Genomic DNA, 16,993 nt, shown 5'->3' on the forward strand with positions numbered 1-16,993 from the left:
ATATCCAAATCTAATTTTCAGAGAGAATCAAAGGTTCAAAACAATTCTTGAAGGGCAAAAGGAGTCAACCTGACTCACTGGCAGAAATATAAAATTATATTGTTGTTTCTATGGAAGCACTGAAGGATTTCTTTTAATAAACAGTTCGATAAGAATGGATTTAGCTCCCCTGTCACTCATCACATGCCAGAAGGCTTTATTTATATCATGTTTGTCTTAAATTTTATGGGAAATTTGAAAGACTCACGCCTTCTTTTGTTTCTTGATTTATCTTGTCAGAATTTTTTTTGTACATTTTGCATCTCATAGTCACAGTTAGATAAAGAAAACGTCCCTGACAGGGTTCACGGTCATCCCCCTGATTACTGCACATGCTTTTCCCATATTAACATTTCTGAATAACATCAAACATAGCTGACAAAGTGCGATGACAGTTAACGCAGCAGGAGATAAAATCTCTCTACAACAGAGACTTCTCCCTCTCTGAGACACTTCGGATCGAACACGAGAGAAACCTCGGTTAGAACTGACGTCAAGACAAAGCTCTCGTGGCCTCACAGCGCTGCAAAATAAACTCGACCCGGCGGGGGTCACTGTGTGTGTGAAGCGAGACGCTGAGATGAAACAAAACAAAGACATGGAGCGTCCACGCTTTCCAGTTTTTTCACTCTCAGCCTTTGAGGGAACGTGAAAAACTTCTCTCAGCCACCGCTGAGCTCATCTTCCTGCCATTTTTTGAGTGTTTTTATGGAGAATGGCAAACCCATGCTGGGTATCAGTGCTTGACAAGCTAAGGAATCTTTTCTGAATATATACAAAGCTTTCTGTTGTACAGTACGATTCATTGATGCAAGATTATTTCATTCTCTTGCTGAACCTATAAGTGTCCCTGCTTTCAATAACTTTGAAGAACATTGCCATGGAAACAGTGCAGCGCACAGGTTGTCAAAGGTAAAGCTAAAAGGAGAGCACCCCAGAGAATAATATCATTGATTACCCAGGGTGTTATGAGCAGGATAAGGTTTCATTAAACCAACTAATGTGGAACAGTGATGTGCTTCTGGGTGTGTGAATTACATATTTCTTCACATGATGAGGAAATTTGAATGAAATCAGCAAAGAAACTTAGAGAAAAACTTTATTTGTTCCTCCTTTTGAGTAGCCAAGGCCACCTCTTGAATTTTTTCAGCGCAGCTTTGAATAATCTCCATTAAAATGTGCATTAAAGAATCCAGCCAGAATTGCAACAACTGCTTGGTAAACGCTTCAAGAAGGATGCAATTTGCTAAGAAGGTTGGACCAAACATTTGTTGAGGTAAATTTGCACATTTGAGCATCGGAACATGACAGAAAATTCACAATAGATTAAAACTAATTCTAATTCCAATTCTTGGTTTTAAAGTTATATGTTTTATAATCTCCAGGGTTTCCCCCAGTGTATTATAAGCCTGGCGGGTCACCAGGCTTCACTTGCTTCCAGACTGTTCCTCTGAATGGAGCAGACTCTTGGGTGACAACTGCCCACTGATTTAATCTGTAATGTCCATCTTCTACTCAGATTAATGTGCTGGCTTGGATCCTGATGACCTGTGGACTTATGGTAACCCAGCCAACAGGCTCAGGTTATGTACACTGCTCACTATGTCCCATACCTGCTGGAACTACTCGGCTTTCCGGGGGGAAAAAAATAAAAATTCGATTGATAATGTCTGGGCTGGCAGCCAAATAGAAAATAAATGTCATAGAAAGTAAAAACGAACATAGATTTGCTACGGTGCTCATATTTTATTGTCCAAACCCACAGCACACACATTCAAACGTACAGTTCTCTGTGTTTCCAACCCACACATGCCAAATGACTTTGTGCTCTCACAAATAAAAATCGATAATGATTTCCCACAGCTAATCAAACACAATCTCTTTGGAATTTGGACACGAAAGCAGTTGATTCAAATTGAACAAACCATTTTAAGCTTTGCCTTCTCAGCAAGCTCAGTTTTATTCAGTATGTGAGCTCCTGGAGGGAAACTTGAACTGCTCAAGAAGTCAGAAAATCAGAGCCTTGAAAAAGGTCCTCCTGTGCTGTCCTGACTTTGTGACAGAGAGCTTGCCTCCCTGCTCTCTTTCATGTGATCTGATCTCTGATTTGGGATGCTCCGTTGGGGTGTAAGGGGAGTTTGCACGACAAGAGTTCAGGCTTTGACACGAGCGTGATTTCCAGTACAGTCGTCGGTGGATGTGAGATCTATGTGTGTTACCTGGGGGAGATGCCTTCCATCACATTTAATTTGCATTCATTCGATTTCCTCTCTGGCAGTGACTCACTAACGAGGCACTCGCAGAACAGGAGAACGCGCCGAATACAGTTACACTATTGTTTGGTCCTTTATTGCAATCATGTACACAGCTCCTCAGCAGAATCTTAATTAAGCAGAAGGAGTTGTGATTGGTCAGTCGCTCAGCCTCCTCTGACTAATAATCCAGATGTGGCTACACCCCTGACCTCATATGTTTAAGCCTCAATCAAAGGTGCTGTGGTATTCTGTTACCTCCTTACAGTTCAGCACAAATTAGAGGTATTAAACAGCAATCAGAGTGCAAAACACATAAATCCACTTCAACTGCGGTAAATGATTGTCTGCCACCCAAAACTAATTTTTATTGTGTTGCACTGCTTCTACAATTATTATGCAGATTAGTATACTGGCCCTGTCAAATGGTGTTATCATTATTACTATGCAAATTTACACACTTCAAAACTAGAGGGCTTATTTTTACACAATAACACATTCACTTGCAACTCTTGCCAGTGTGGAACACAAACTAAAGTGCATTTTAAACTTACTGGCAACCATGAAAAAGCATTAAAACAGTTTCCTCTTTCACTGCAGTAGCATATCCGTTTATCCATTCATCCATCCATTCATTTCAGGGGCACTAACCTAAGAAGAGATGCTCAGACTTCCCTCTCTCTACTTTGTCCAGATCCTTCACAGGCCAGGTGAGGAACATTGTCTCTCCAGCGTGACCTTGGTGTTCCTCTGGGTTTCACCTCACCTCTGAGGCATCCAGGAGGCATTCTTACCAGATACTCAAACCACCCCAACTGGCTCCTCCGTGTGAAGGACTTCAGCTCTGCTTTATTATGTTTACACAAGACCGTTGTCTGGAAACGAGGTTATAATTGGATGTTGATTGGGAAAAGTTCCACATTTAAATTTAAATGGCACCACAGAGGCACCTTGAATCTACTGTAGTTGTCATGCCAGGGCAGTAGATGGTGCTGTGAAGTCAACATGTTGTCCAAACATGCATGTGTTTAACCTTCCTGCTCATTTAGAAAACAGTCACCCGTCAAAGTCTCCAATAAACCAAATGCTCATGTGACATATACATTTCTTATCAGACATTTTGTTAAATTGAACAGGCTAAGTAGTACACACAATACAATGCTATCTACCATTGTTTTTGTTGTTATATGTCCCTGCATTCATAGAGCAAATCCTAAAGCCATGCAGTCTGTGCATATACGCTTTTGGTAAGAAGGTATAGACAGTGGATGGAAGGATGGATAAACTGAATTAAACTGAACCCCAACAAACTCTTCAACATCAAAAACATCAGAATAAATTTGACAGCCTGACTCCCAAATTTCCCTTCGGATCGCCTCCATCTGTTTAGGCCTTTCATTCAGGAAAAATAGGACATTTCTTGCTTCTTACCACATGAAATAACAGTGTTATTGATAAAAATGTTCATTCCCTCTGATCCTCCTATGTAAGAGAACATAAATCTAGGTTGTTGGGGCTGCATACACACAGCAAGTATGTTTAGAAAAAGCTCTTTAAAGTTTTGGTCACAACTTGCGGTCTCCCACCTCCATTGTTTCTACCTGTCAAATTTTGGCAGCAGTAAACCCTTTGGCGGAGATCAAACAAAAACAAGTACAAAGACAAAATGACTGCAAATAAAAATGAATGTCTCTCCACATTTCCCTTCAGCATCGTTCTTCACAGCATTGCTTATTTTCAGAGGGGAGAAATAGCTCTTTAATTAGATTCATTTTGAACAACAACACAAATGGAAAGATTTTAAGACCCCTCAGAGGACACAAAACATTGGCATCTATGACTATCAGGTGATTAAAACAAATGAAATGTAAGTTTTATTTAGTTATTATCAAATGCGTTTTCAGAAGCTTACGATTTAAAAGCTTTAAGTAGGCTTCATGTTGTTGATCACATCTCTTAGCATCATATTCAATAAACACACACACCCTTCTTTCACCTGCATATCTAATTTAAAATGGGGTGCAACCTTAATTTAGACTTCACATCATGAATCTAAACTGGCCTGGGCTCCCCTGTGGTGTGTGGCCTTTCAGTCACAGTGCCATTACTGGAAGTGTGTTGATGTGACTGACAGGTTTAGTGGGTGGTAAATATGTGTGTGTGTTGCTACCCAGAGAGCCGACAGCGCTCTGGGTTTTCTTCTCTCCTATCGATCAGAGGCAGTTAGACCATGTCTGTCCACAGGAAAGGTCACAGGCTCTTTCCACATTCCCAGAGTCCCTGTGGACTGCGAGGGGTAGCAGGCTACATGCACAAAAGCCTGGTCACAACAAGCTGGATGTTCAACTGCAGTACTTTAGTTGCCACTTTGGGGCCTGAGAGAAAAGATTTTGAACAGTCTCACACAACCTCAACAACTTTTAAAAGTAGCTCCTCTGAGGAGCTAATGCATTTCCCTAAAAAAGTGTTCATACTGCTTGAACTTTTCACCTTTTTGTTGTGTTTCAACCACAAACCTTAATTGATTTCATACAGCTTTTATATGGCAGACACAAACTAGTTTGTGTTTGTGATGATTGTCACTATTTTGCCAAGCCTTATGTTGTTACAGTGACCTGGCCTACACACCTCTGCTGTCTACTGATTGATTCCACCTCTGCCACTGCCTATATCTACTCCTTTCCTGCATCAGTTGTCATCCTCTCTCACAGCCTTTGAACGATCATGTCTGATATCCTGATTGTACCAGAACTGTTAGTTTTTTTCCTGACCATCACCTTTGCCTACTCTCTGACTGCTTTGAGTGTTTCTTGGTGGAACTGAAAAATAAACATTAACAAAAGATATGCATCTATATTTCACACACCTTACTTGCATATTTTGCGTTTTAAAGAAACATGATTTGAAGAAAAATGTATGAAATTTCTCAACAAACATGTTGGAGTTTTCACCTGTTTCTGTTCACACAGACCAACAGAAGTCTTTTGGCTATCTGTACTTTACTGAGTAGCATTAGCTAGCACATTTAGCTAAGGTGTTCTGTTGCAAAAATCATACAGAATACAAACACAGAAATGTAAATAAACCTTCCTGCTCATCCTCCTGAACAAACGCTGCCACTGTCATGTTGACTGTAATGTTTTATGTGACTACATAGGTAGTTTTCTGCTATGTGTAGGATGTTTTTGTGCTAGTCAAAATTTCAGTTTCGGTTTTATCTGACCAGCTCTTCTTTTACCATGTTTGCTGTGGCTAATACATGACTTCAGACTGAATTTCATCCACTCCTTCAGAGTTACCAAGGACTTAATGGCCTCTTTCTTTCTCTCTTTGACCACCCTGTTTGTTGAAATGGGCAGCCATATGTTGGTAGATCTATAGTTGCATCACAAGCTTTTCATTTTTAGATGATGGATTAAGCAGAGGACTGTGTGATGTTAAAACCTCTGGATATTGATTTGTAATCTAAGTCTGCTTTAAACCTCTCATCTTTATCCCTGACATGTCAGCTCTGTTTCTTGGTCTCCATGATGTTGTTTGTTCATTATTGTTCTCTAACAAATGAACAGACTATTTGGCAGTTGTTTGTGCTGCCTTTTATCCTAAAGGGAACTAAATAGGACATCATAGAACATCAACATATCAATTTTCTTCCACTTTCTTTCACATTAATCCAAATAGTTGAATACCAAATGAAGTTTGTGGTTGTAACAGAACAAAATGTGAAAAAGTTCAAGGGGTACGAAAACTTTTGCGAAGGACAGTAGGTTTAATTTGTACCCACGCCCTTATCTAAAGCTGGCTGTCCCCTTCACTTAGCTGCAAGAATCAAGTATTAATTACAGTTAATCAAACGTTACAGATTATGGTGGGTGAAAAAAAAAGGGTGAGTGCACGCTGGGTGCATTTATAGTCCTGAGCAACCCCACTTTTTGCTGAGGTTGAAATTTTGAAGTATTAGTAAGTTATTAACATTCCCTAATAGGAAAATCCTGCTCCTGAAATGCAAACGAGGTGAGAGGGGTGACAATGAGAGCTCTGCTCAGCCGCTTATGGGATAATAATGATGTGCTCAGTGATGCAACGGGTAGAACAGCCTTCGTGTCCTTAAAAATCAGTCTTACATGAAGTTGTAGAGACTCCGTCCAGAGTTTGTTTAAAATTTCACAATGAAATCACATATCATGGGTCATAAACAGTTTAATTTTATTAGAAATCCACTGAGAGATCAGTGGCTTTGCTGAGATGTTCCATTGATGGTGATCAATGTTGGGCCATAAGGGGTAAAGTCGTCTTTGTTTATTTTTTTTCATTTATTCTTACAGGGATGATTCAAAGAACGGTGAATGCATGCAGCGTCATGTGGGGGAAACCACTTATTCACTCCACAAATTATTTCTTTAGTTGAATTTATTAAATAATTCATGCAAAAAAAATTATACAAAGTGTGAAAGTCTAATTCAGTTTTTCACAGTTAGTGACAACGGGTTGAGACCACAACACAAGCGCTCTCAGCTGCAGCTCACTTTCATTCATGCTTGATAAGATAAGAACTACCTCCCGTGCTTTCTGTTGTCAAACTAGAACAAACTGCTGCTGGAGAAGCTGATTGAAACAGCCAATAGCTGTGATTATGGACTGGCAGTTGTTGCTGCGATAATGGGAGTAATTGTAGTTGTGCAGTTGTTGTTGGATTTACTACAGTGGCACACCAGAGTGAGTGAACAGCAGCAACACAAAGGTAATGTATCTGTGCAGGTAATTTAAAAATGTTAATTAGAGCTGCTGAATGCACAATAGATATAAAACATTGGTCCTATTCAAAGCAAAACTAGAGCAAATTTAATGAAGCAGTAAAGCTACATATAGCATGTTGTATTCCTAAACAAATACAGCCGTAGTGCATGTATTAACAAGATGCACTGTTGTAGATTTAACAAGAGGCCAAGCAGCTGCAGCTGTGCTGATGACCAGCAGACATACTCCGTATAAACATGGTGCTCGTTTAATAAAATCAACAGAAACTTTTCCACAGTGGAAATGTAATGGTACACTCTATGACATGGTATGTCATAGACATACCATGGGCCATTATCTTATGTGTGCAGTCATGTGTCAAGGTTGGCATTATTATACTTTTTCACTTTTAAAACAAAATCTTACATTTTGACTCTGTAATAGACATATATGTATCTAGAAAAACCTTATACAATGACACACTCATAAAAATAGGTAAATGTGAAAAAAAAATAATAAAAATTTAAGTATGCTTGACTTAAATTGACTGCTTAAATTGACTGTTTCAATTTAAGCAGTGCTGTACAACTCATAATTCACTACATCCTGTTTCCCTGACGAATAAAAATGACATATTACAGAGGTCAGTTTCTTATAGACACTTTTAAAATGGGAAAAATAAGAGTATATATGATCCAATAACTGACACACATGACTTTTTCTGTAAAAAAACAACAGACTTCTTGATTTTCAAATCTTTTCAAATTAAAGGCTGAATTTTTCCCAATTTTCAAATTGAGATTATTCCTCTGATTAAAAATATGAATTTACTTTAGATTTTTAAAACATCTTTATCAGTGGGTATAGGATATAAAATTACACAAAAAGTATAGGATATAAAGTATAGGATATAATTACACAAAATGTTGATAAAAAATGAAGTAAAAAAGTATCAATTTAGGTCTTAGCATTTCCAAAGTTTTAAACTTGTTTGCTTCTTTTCCATAATGCATGTAATTTTCTTGATGTGAATTGAGCAGGATAGATGTGATAATTTGCTCTAAATAGATAAATATTTTACTGCGACTCATTGCATACATACTTGCACTTTTGACAAATGTGAAAAAACTGTTGTTGCTTGAACCAAATTAGATTATTTCCATAAAACAACCACAATCCACAGTTTCCTAAATCAGTTAGTAAAGAAGTTTCACCTTTAGTGCACCAAATTAGTTGATCAATTTTATCATTTTTAGAGAAATAAATTGCATTAGTAGAAAAAACTGAACAAGGCATTTAAAAAAAAAAAAACATACAAATCTAGACTTGCAAAGGAACACAATACAAGATGTGTGGTATTAATTAGCTGACATGCTCCACTCTGGACACTGCTGTGTTTTTGTAGCATACCGTTGTACTCGCTATGCATCAACTGGTCACATTACAAAACCTCCTGGAAATGTCATTAGAGTCAGTGACCTTTTAAACAGCAAGCAGCACATTCAAACATTATTTTAAGGGCTTCAGATCTCATTTCCAGAGTATTCATTGTGGGCATTTGCTGGAGACAAATTTTACTCTTTTAACATTCTTCTGTAGAATATGCAGGATTTAGAAGATTAGAAGCACTTTGCATTCATATTCAGTCATTACAACCACTCAATAACCCACAATGATCATGCTGATTTATGTCCTTCCACGTTTTGTTGAGTACTTCATGCTCTGAAAACCATAGGTTGCTATTTCATTAATTTTTGCATTTCTAATTTCAAAGACGTGTGAGTCACTTCTTTCTTACCCTATAGTTATAGTATAGTTAAGTGAATATGCAGCCTTCAAAGCTGCAAATGAGACATCCTAGAAACTTTAACTGTGGTAATTAAAAGAAAAAATAGAAAGACAAGCAGTCTTGGATTTACTTCGTACCTTGGCGTCTGTGTTGGTGCCAAGGGGTTTGAGTGCCACAAACTCAGAACGATCCCAACCATGTGTGTATAAAGAATAGATGGAGCTATTTGGGAATCTTGGAAATAACATTTGTTTGCATCAAGTTGAACATCTGTTATGAATCAGTTGGGTGCAAACCAAACCTGGGAGTTATTCTACCTGCCTGTCAGGCAGTGAAGGATCACAATCGTTGGGATTATCTGATATCAACCTCATAGCTGTCAGTAGATATAATTAAAGGGTTGCATAATTTGCAAGATCAAACTGAAATATCTTCCAGTCCAAAAAAAAAAACAATCCTAATGTATGTGGATGGAGCTTAAGTGATTTTCAGAAATTACCTTGTAGATGTGTAGAGAAATGTACAGCGATGATGTGCAGAAAAGCTTGTAATGCTCAGATCTTGTGCTCTAATTTTGTGTTTTGCAGTTAATCAGATTTTGAGGCCAAGTTATGCCCACTTTCTGGTTTAAATAATTAAGTTTTTGACATATTTTAAATCCCCAATGCAATAAAAATATATTAATCAAATTTTAAAGTGAAATTGAAATCTGTTGGATGAGGTTTTACAATCAGGATTTGACATGGGTTGAAGTTGATGACATCATTCAAAGTTGGATTTAACTTAGACTCAAATTATAGCAAGTTTGTGTTACACAGTGAGAAGTCAAGTTTGAAGTGTGATTATGCCTGCATCCTTTGACGGATATACTTATTGATCATCCATACCTCAAAAGTATATTGAGCAAGTCAAAGCTAAAATGCCAGCTGTAATCCACAAATGTTCAACTTCTTGTTGCCAGTTTTCATACATCACACTAAACTTAGAAAGCAACTATGGTTTAAAATACTTTTGAAGGTACCCTTAATATACAGAATTTTTTACAGCACCTGACATGTAAAATTATGATTTTTGGGGAACGGTCAAGATTCCAGAATGGCTTTATTAAAAATATATTTTATTAAACTCAGATACTTGTAAAGTATTTTCAACAAACTGAAAATCAGGATTATGATTATGAGACAGCTCTAAAACTTTGTAATTAAGAGGTATGAAGAAGTAGAGTAAAAAGTAGAGTTTGAGCTCTGCATGTTAGCAAACAAGGAGAATTAGTTCTAATCCAGGAGAGCATTATAAGTCCAGCTGCTACTCCTAACAGAGTTTTGTAAAAGACACTCTACCAGAAAGAAGAAAATCTCTTAAGAATATTGGTATAATAATTTTGTCAGTAGAGGCTGCTGAATGTTGCAGGGAAAGAGTAATCTTAATATTTTTTCCCAGTGTATTTCTCTTCTCCCCATCGTTTGCCAGAACAGGCGAATATCTTAAGCGAATCTGAAGTGAAGAGACTGTTAACAGTTCCAGTGGAGTAAGCCCAGCTCTGTGATTAATTTGCACGGGATAAGCCAACACTCTCGGAGTCCTCACCCTCAGAGAAACCTCAGCCAGAATGACATTGAACTATCTGTTCACTTCCTGCCTCACCACTGCCTCCGGGAACATTTCTATTTCAAAACATGAGCAATAATAAGACCCACTGAAAAAAGAAAAAAAACAGAAGAATGACACTAATTGGTAGCTAATCAGGTCACATCTATACTTATAAGATGTGCAGGAATAAACTCTGTTAGAACATGACAGCTCTAACAGCATCTTCAATTTGTTCATATTAAAATGTGGAAATATATATATATTTTTAAAAAGGTACTGACGAGCCCTAATCTTTTTACCACCAGTCTCACATTTTTAAGGTCTCTCTTTTTTTAACAGAATAGCTTTGATCCAGACAGAAAAATGAAAATCCAAACAAGTCCTTGGACATCCATCCGCTTATCCATCCATCAAGCCATATGTAAGTGCTTAAGTAAAAGGCAAGTGTAAAAAAACTCAGGCGCAGCATGTTTGTATCTGGTGAATCTGAAAGCCAGATGGACACTTTAGTATCTATTTCCTGTAGTTTGAGCCAAATTGTTGGTGCAGTTTGTCTCCATGTCTAAAATGTTTACACAGGCACCAGAGATGAGGCTGATCCAATTGCCATCTGACGAAAGATTGATGCCACTCTTGAATTTTATATCGGACTTGGGCAACCAGGCCATCCAATGATCCAGTCACCATCATCGTGTGTTGTTGCAGGACATAATTTGCAGTATTGCACATTGAAATTGTAAATATTCTAAATCAATGTTTCATTTCAATAAATGTGTGGTTAAATTAGCCAAATTTAACCACACATAAATCACAAAGTGAAAAACCTATATGTAGAGCAGAGATATATTGGTAGATAAAGAGAAAAAGAACGAGGAGAGACAACAGGAATGTTAACCAAATGACAAAAGTTGTATTTTATTCTTTTTAGCTTTCAGTTTCTATTTGTCTTGGATCATGTCAGATTTGGCAATCTTAGCAGGCTGTTAAATGACTAGGACACAAGGTAGGAAACATTGATGCTGCATTATATTTGTCTTAGAAGTAGGACAAGTATCATTCCAATGTTAGAACGATATGATGGCCAAGTTGAGTATGTTCTAGTCGCAAGTTGGAAATCTAGTCAGGTTTGGATTTAAACACTAAAGGGAAATGTTTATAAAAAGGTTGTAGAAAACTCTGTTTCCAACTTCCAATTGGTAGCTTGAAAAAAATACAATTTCTATTTGCCTATAGATTACACCATTACAATCTAGAAAAAGTATGCAATACTTACGCTGTTAATTGTTAAAAGATAAAAAGTTGACTCATGAACTGTAAAGATTTCACAATTTTAAGTTTTTGACAAATAAGTTCCTGCTTTATTGAGCAGTTTGCCATTATTTTTTCAACCTCTCATGTAAACACAAAGCATTAGCTCTAGTAATGATGACTTCCTGATGGAAAAGTATACTGTTTGTGTTGACAGCGGTCCTCCAGTCAGAAGGGGGCGCTGCGTGATGTAAATCATATGGTTTGGAGTGAATGAGAGATGGTGTGGGGCAGATTCTGAGCGACCGGAGGACTGGTAGATAGAGGTCTGCAGTTATTAAGAGATAAGTTACCTGAGTGCCTCCGTGTATTTCTGTGCTATGGGCTATGCTTGCCCCAAGCATACCCCCCACACAAAGTTAAAAGTGTTTTCCAAGCAGAAATGGTTAACAAAGTACATCTTTGACCCCGAGTCAGATCCAGAGGAAGAAGAAGAAGTGGAGCCTGCTGCTCAACCATGAAGGCTGCAGCAGTTTATGAATGGTAAGTCCACAAACACTTGTCTTTCCAACAGTAAAACCAGCTGACCAAATGTGCTCAGCTCCACTTGGGTTGCTAAGTAAGGAGCTGGGGCTGCTAGTTAACGGACAGTGCCCACAAATTGTGACTAGGTTTTTTGATACTGCTTGTAATGGCTCACTAACATATTAACAGAAAAGTTGAGTGTTTCTTTTTTTTTAAAGTACTTGGATGGACTTGTAGCTGTTGCTGGGTGTGAACTTTCCATTATTTCCCCCAGGGTGCTTAGCGGCATGTTTATCTATCCTCTGTAGCGCCGTGACTGAGATAGGCGTGTGTTCCTGCCTCTGCTATTAAAGGTTTGGTTTAATGGTTTAAACTTTGAATAACACCGTTCAATTCCGGTGCTGTGTGCACCAGCACATCCAGTAATTCAAATAATTGCATTACCTCAGTGGCATGCTATCAACTGCTGCAGAAGCCTGGTCCTATTTATTTAAATCAGGTGTGTTGGGATAGAGAAACGATAAATAATGCAGGAACATAGGCCCTGAGCATCAGGGGTTGGGGAGCACTTGCTAATGTGGTCATAGCAGATTGGACAAATTAAGCTTGTTCATATCTGTTGTACTTTGTAGCCAAATTAATGTACAAGTTTTGGATGATTTGTCAGTGAAAACAAGTGGATTTTATTCATTTAAAATCAGTTAAAGCCCATGTTGGAGACTTTTTCATTTGTTCTTGATAATATTACTGCAGTTAAACATTTTTATATTTAATTGCTAAGTTAAATTTGAGCTTTTTGTGTACGCTTAACTCTGTCCAATAGAGCAGTTCTGCAGGTTGTGTGAAGCTTTATTTGTGCCTCATGATAAAACAGCTGTAAAGCAACCACCACTGTATGAGTCATTAGTTTGATTTCACAGTTCTCCTGGATCTAAGGGAATTTTTCTGCAGTGTGCACTGTGTCTCCTTAACAACTTGGAGCTGCACAACTGACTGAGTTTGAATGTTGCATTTGAAAATGGTAAGCATTCATATGGCATAGCTTTAAGTTAAAAAATATCTGCAGTCGATGGTATATGTTGAGATGACTGAAACTCAGAAAAAAATGTTGGAAAGTCTTAACCCAGCCAAAGATCAAAGGTTTAGATTATCTGTGATTAATTTCATGAGAAAATAACCACACAAATAGAACCTGGTAAATGTGTTTTTATAGTCTTAATCCTGTTCTAGAAGCTAACGTCCTTCTAACTTTAACCTATAGACACCATCTTTGATTTTTAATTTATTTTTTAAAGGTTATACTTCTGCAGAATATTTGGTCCCTGAGCAATATTAGCTTTTTTCTTAAGCAGAACCACACTGAGAATCTTTCAAATTTAACTTCATGCTTTTGGGAGATGCATTGATCTTTTACTGAGCAGAGCTGTTTTTTTAAGAGACTGAGACAGTAAGCTCTCCCTCAGGTAAAGTTGAAAAACAAGAGATGCCTCACTCACTCTATATCTTCACTTGGTTGAACTAAATACTTAGTTTTGCTTACAGGTTCTCAATGTTTTTGTTTAATCCTCCAAGCTCAGCACAAGTTAGCAAAGATAACCACATGTCAAGAAATGTTAAATATATGTTAAGTCCTAAGGTTTGTAGAAGGTAGTGCCTCCAGCAGTCACAGTTTCAGCTTCTCCTATGTATGTATTTATTTTAATTAAGATAATACAAGGTTTTCAAGTCTGAAAGCAATTGTGTACATTTGTTTTCAGTACCTTAGAGTCAATATAATAACTGCAATGTTTTCAAAACAGCTGCAGCTCAGTAAGATTTCTACAGCATCTCTAATAATCATTTACATTCGACTAGTCTACGGTATTATATGGATATTATTTGATAAAGTCATCTAACCAGGGTATCTTCTCATACACTTTTGCTGTGTCCCCTACATATCTTTGGCACGGTTGTGGCTTTGTTTTTGTTCTTCCATAAAAAAGCGATAAGAAGTTGTGAACAATGACGTTGATTTTCTGCCCTGTTTTACAATTGTAGACAATCTGTAGTTTTAGCAATGGCTATGGAGGCAGCGAATGAAGCCGCTCCGTCCACCTCAAAGAAAGACAGGACTGGCCTGCCTTTCTTTGAGGTGAATAGTTGTTTACAACACAGGCAATTTCCGATAAGTGTCTTAGCGTTGAACTGGCGTATTGCACGTCATGGACAAATGTTAGCATTTGGGTAAAATTTAAAACCTTAACAGAGTCCACGCTTCCAGGGAACCAATCATTTGTCAATAGCCGAGAGCCCAGACCCTCCGTACGAAGCAAGGACAAGTTCTTCCCATTAATTCTCATTAATGGGAAGAAATTTAGTTAGATACTTAGACCTGCGGTCTATGTATCTAACTAAGACATGGACGTCTGGCTCTTGTGCGTTAAGAGCAAGACGTATGTTTAGCAAGTAAATTGTGAATAAAAGAGGTGACACTCCTGATAATGTGAGTCTTCTTTTTGACGACTGTTTAAAGCATGGTGAATGAAAATTGCACTATTATTAAAGCACAGCTCAGACTTTTATTTTTGTGTCCATGTCTTTTATCTTCCTCCAGAATCTCCTCATCTGGCACAAACGTCCTCAGGGGTTTCTCTCCACTGCAAACATGATTCTTAACTTACCATCACTGGATGCCCAGAATTACTTTCACCTGGGCAGCTCTCAGCTGCACGATCTGAAAGAAAATCGGGACTTTTTAAGATCAGTCAGTGGTTTTTCACAGCATGGCACTTCTCCTTCACTAAATTTGGCAACAGTAGATAAAGAGATAATGATGGTTCACCCTTGTGTTAACAGCTCTCTTCACCCATGGATCAATTGATGCATTGGCTTGTAATTTCCCTTCATAGCATGGGAAAGACGGTGTGAAACAGAGAAGTGTGCATTCTAATTTGCTCCGACCGGCTCCCTACGGTGGCTCAGACAATGCTGATGTATCTCTAATTGATTTCTATGGGATCTTCTAGCAAGCTGCAAGAGCAGAAATGGAAATACATGGGGAGTGTTACACATCTGCATGTTTCCACCGTTAAGGGCCATGATGATAAAGGATTATGTTTAATTTGTCCTCTATTCCCCTTCACACCCAATCAAGCATACTAATAAAGTAAAAGTCTGAGAAAATGTTAACAATGATTGCATCCATTCACATCAGCTCAGGAAAATGGTGTGAAAATGGAACGTTAGTGGATGTGGAAATGAGACCAGATGACCTTAAGGTTTGCATATCTTGTGTTGTTAAGACAGACCAAGTGGTTGCACAACTAAACTATCAACTTATTTTGATGGTAAAATCAAGTTGAGTTTGGACGGACTCATAGAAGTTTGTTACTTTGTTAAATTTCTTCATGTTGAACCTCTGGTTGGCTGCACAATGGTGCAGTTGGCAGTACTGCTGCCTTGGAGCAAGTAAGTCTTGGTGTTCAAATCCCGGCCTGGGGTCTTCCTGTATTGAGTGTGCATGTTCTTCCATTGCATGCGTGGGCATTAACACTTCCTCTTGCAATCCAACTACTTCACTGTTAGGTTAATTGATTATTTTAAAGTGCTCTTTTAAGGAGGCCTTTACAAAAGAATACACTTGGTAGACTTGTAGACTTCCTGATGATGAGATGGAGATGAAAATGTACAGGGTGAATCAGAAAGTACGGACCTGCCCTGATTGAGGGCAGTATTGAGCTCTATTGGACCAATGGACAACAGTTGTATGCTGCTGCATGCTCTTCTACTTGTTAAAGGTTGAAAACATGTAGTTGAAATAGAACCGATCTAGGCAAGGAGGAGGATAGGTGCATGGACTTTCAAAAAAAGAAAGCGAGAAATCAGCCTATAAGTAAAGCAATAAGTTTGAAAAAATTACATAAGTTTTTGTTATTGTTTCTCTTGCTGTCATATTCTTGGAACAGATTAAAGTATAAATAATTTTTAAAACAACTAAATGTTCTAGTTAATGTCAAATTTGAAATATAAATTGTACATCTGACTCCAGTGGAATCAATGCCTCACCAGCCATGAATCTCACAGCACATCACTGCAGAGATGATCATATCCCAACAGACTAGCGTCTAAATCTCAGCCTAAAAAGTACTGGCTCAGAGGGCCTGAATACAAATGTGCACTACACTTTTTAGATCATTCTTTTTTTATCATCGCTATCCTTCTACTTCAAAATTCTGCTCTACATTGTGCTGATCTATCATGCAAGTCCCACGGTGATGCATTAAAGTTAGTGCTTTATTATATAATAAAACCCCAGAAAGCATACATTTTCACATTATTCAGATATCCCAAATCAATAAGATTGGACTAACAAACCTTTTGGCTGTGACAGCCACATTAACACAAACCAGGGCTAGTGCCGGTGCCCTGGGGAAAAATTAAACCTCTGAACTCTTCAGCCAACCTTTAACTCAGCTCCAACATTTATCAAACATTCATAGCTGCAAACCTATTTGCATAAGACCCACAATCAATTCCAAACTTCGAGTGAGGTTTACCAACTGGGGAGAACATCAATAACTACTCAGTCCAGATTCCTCATGCATGAGGCCACCCGCATCCTGCAGCGGATGGATATTCCAGGGATCATAGCTTGCAATGTCTTCCTTCAGGCTGGCTCTTATTCAGGCATTTCTAATTTCCATGTTCATGTTCAGATGTACAATCTCTCTAAAGCTTACGCACAATGCATAGAACCAGTCTGTAGATATGTATTGAGCCTCATGCCATGCGGTTCATTAACTATAGCAACTGATTGACAATTTAATAATATGTA

This window comes from Xiphophorus couchianus, chromosome 22, assembly GCF_001444195.1.
Source record: "Xiphophorus couchianus chromosome 22, X_couchianus-1.0, whole genome shotgun sequence".
Classification (NCBI taxonomy): Eukaryota; Metazoa; Chordata; class Actinopteri; order Cyprinodontiformes; family Poeciliidae; genus Xiphophorus; species Xiphophorus couchianus.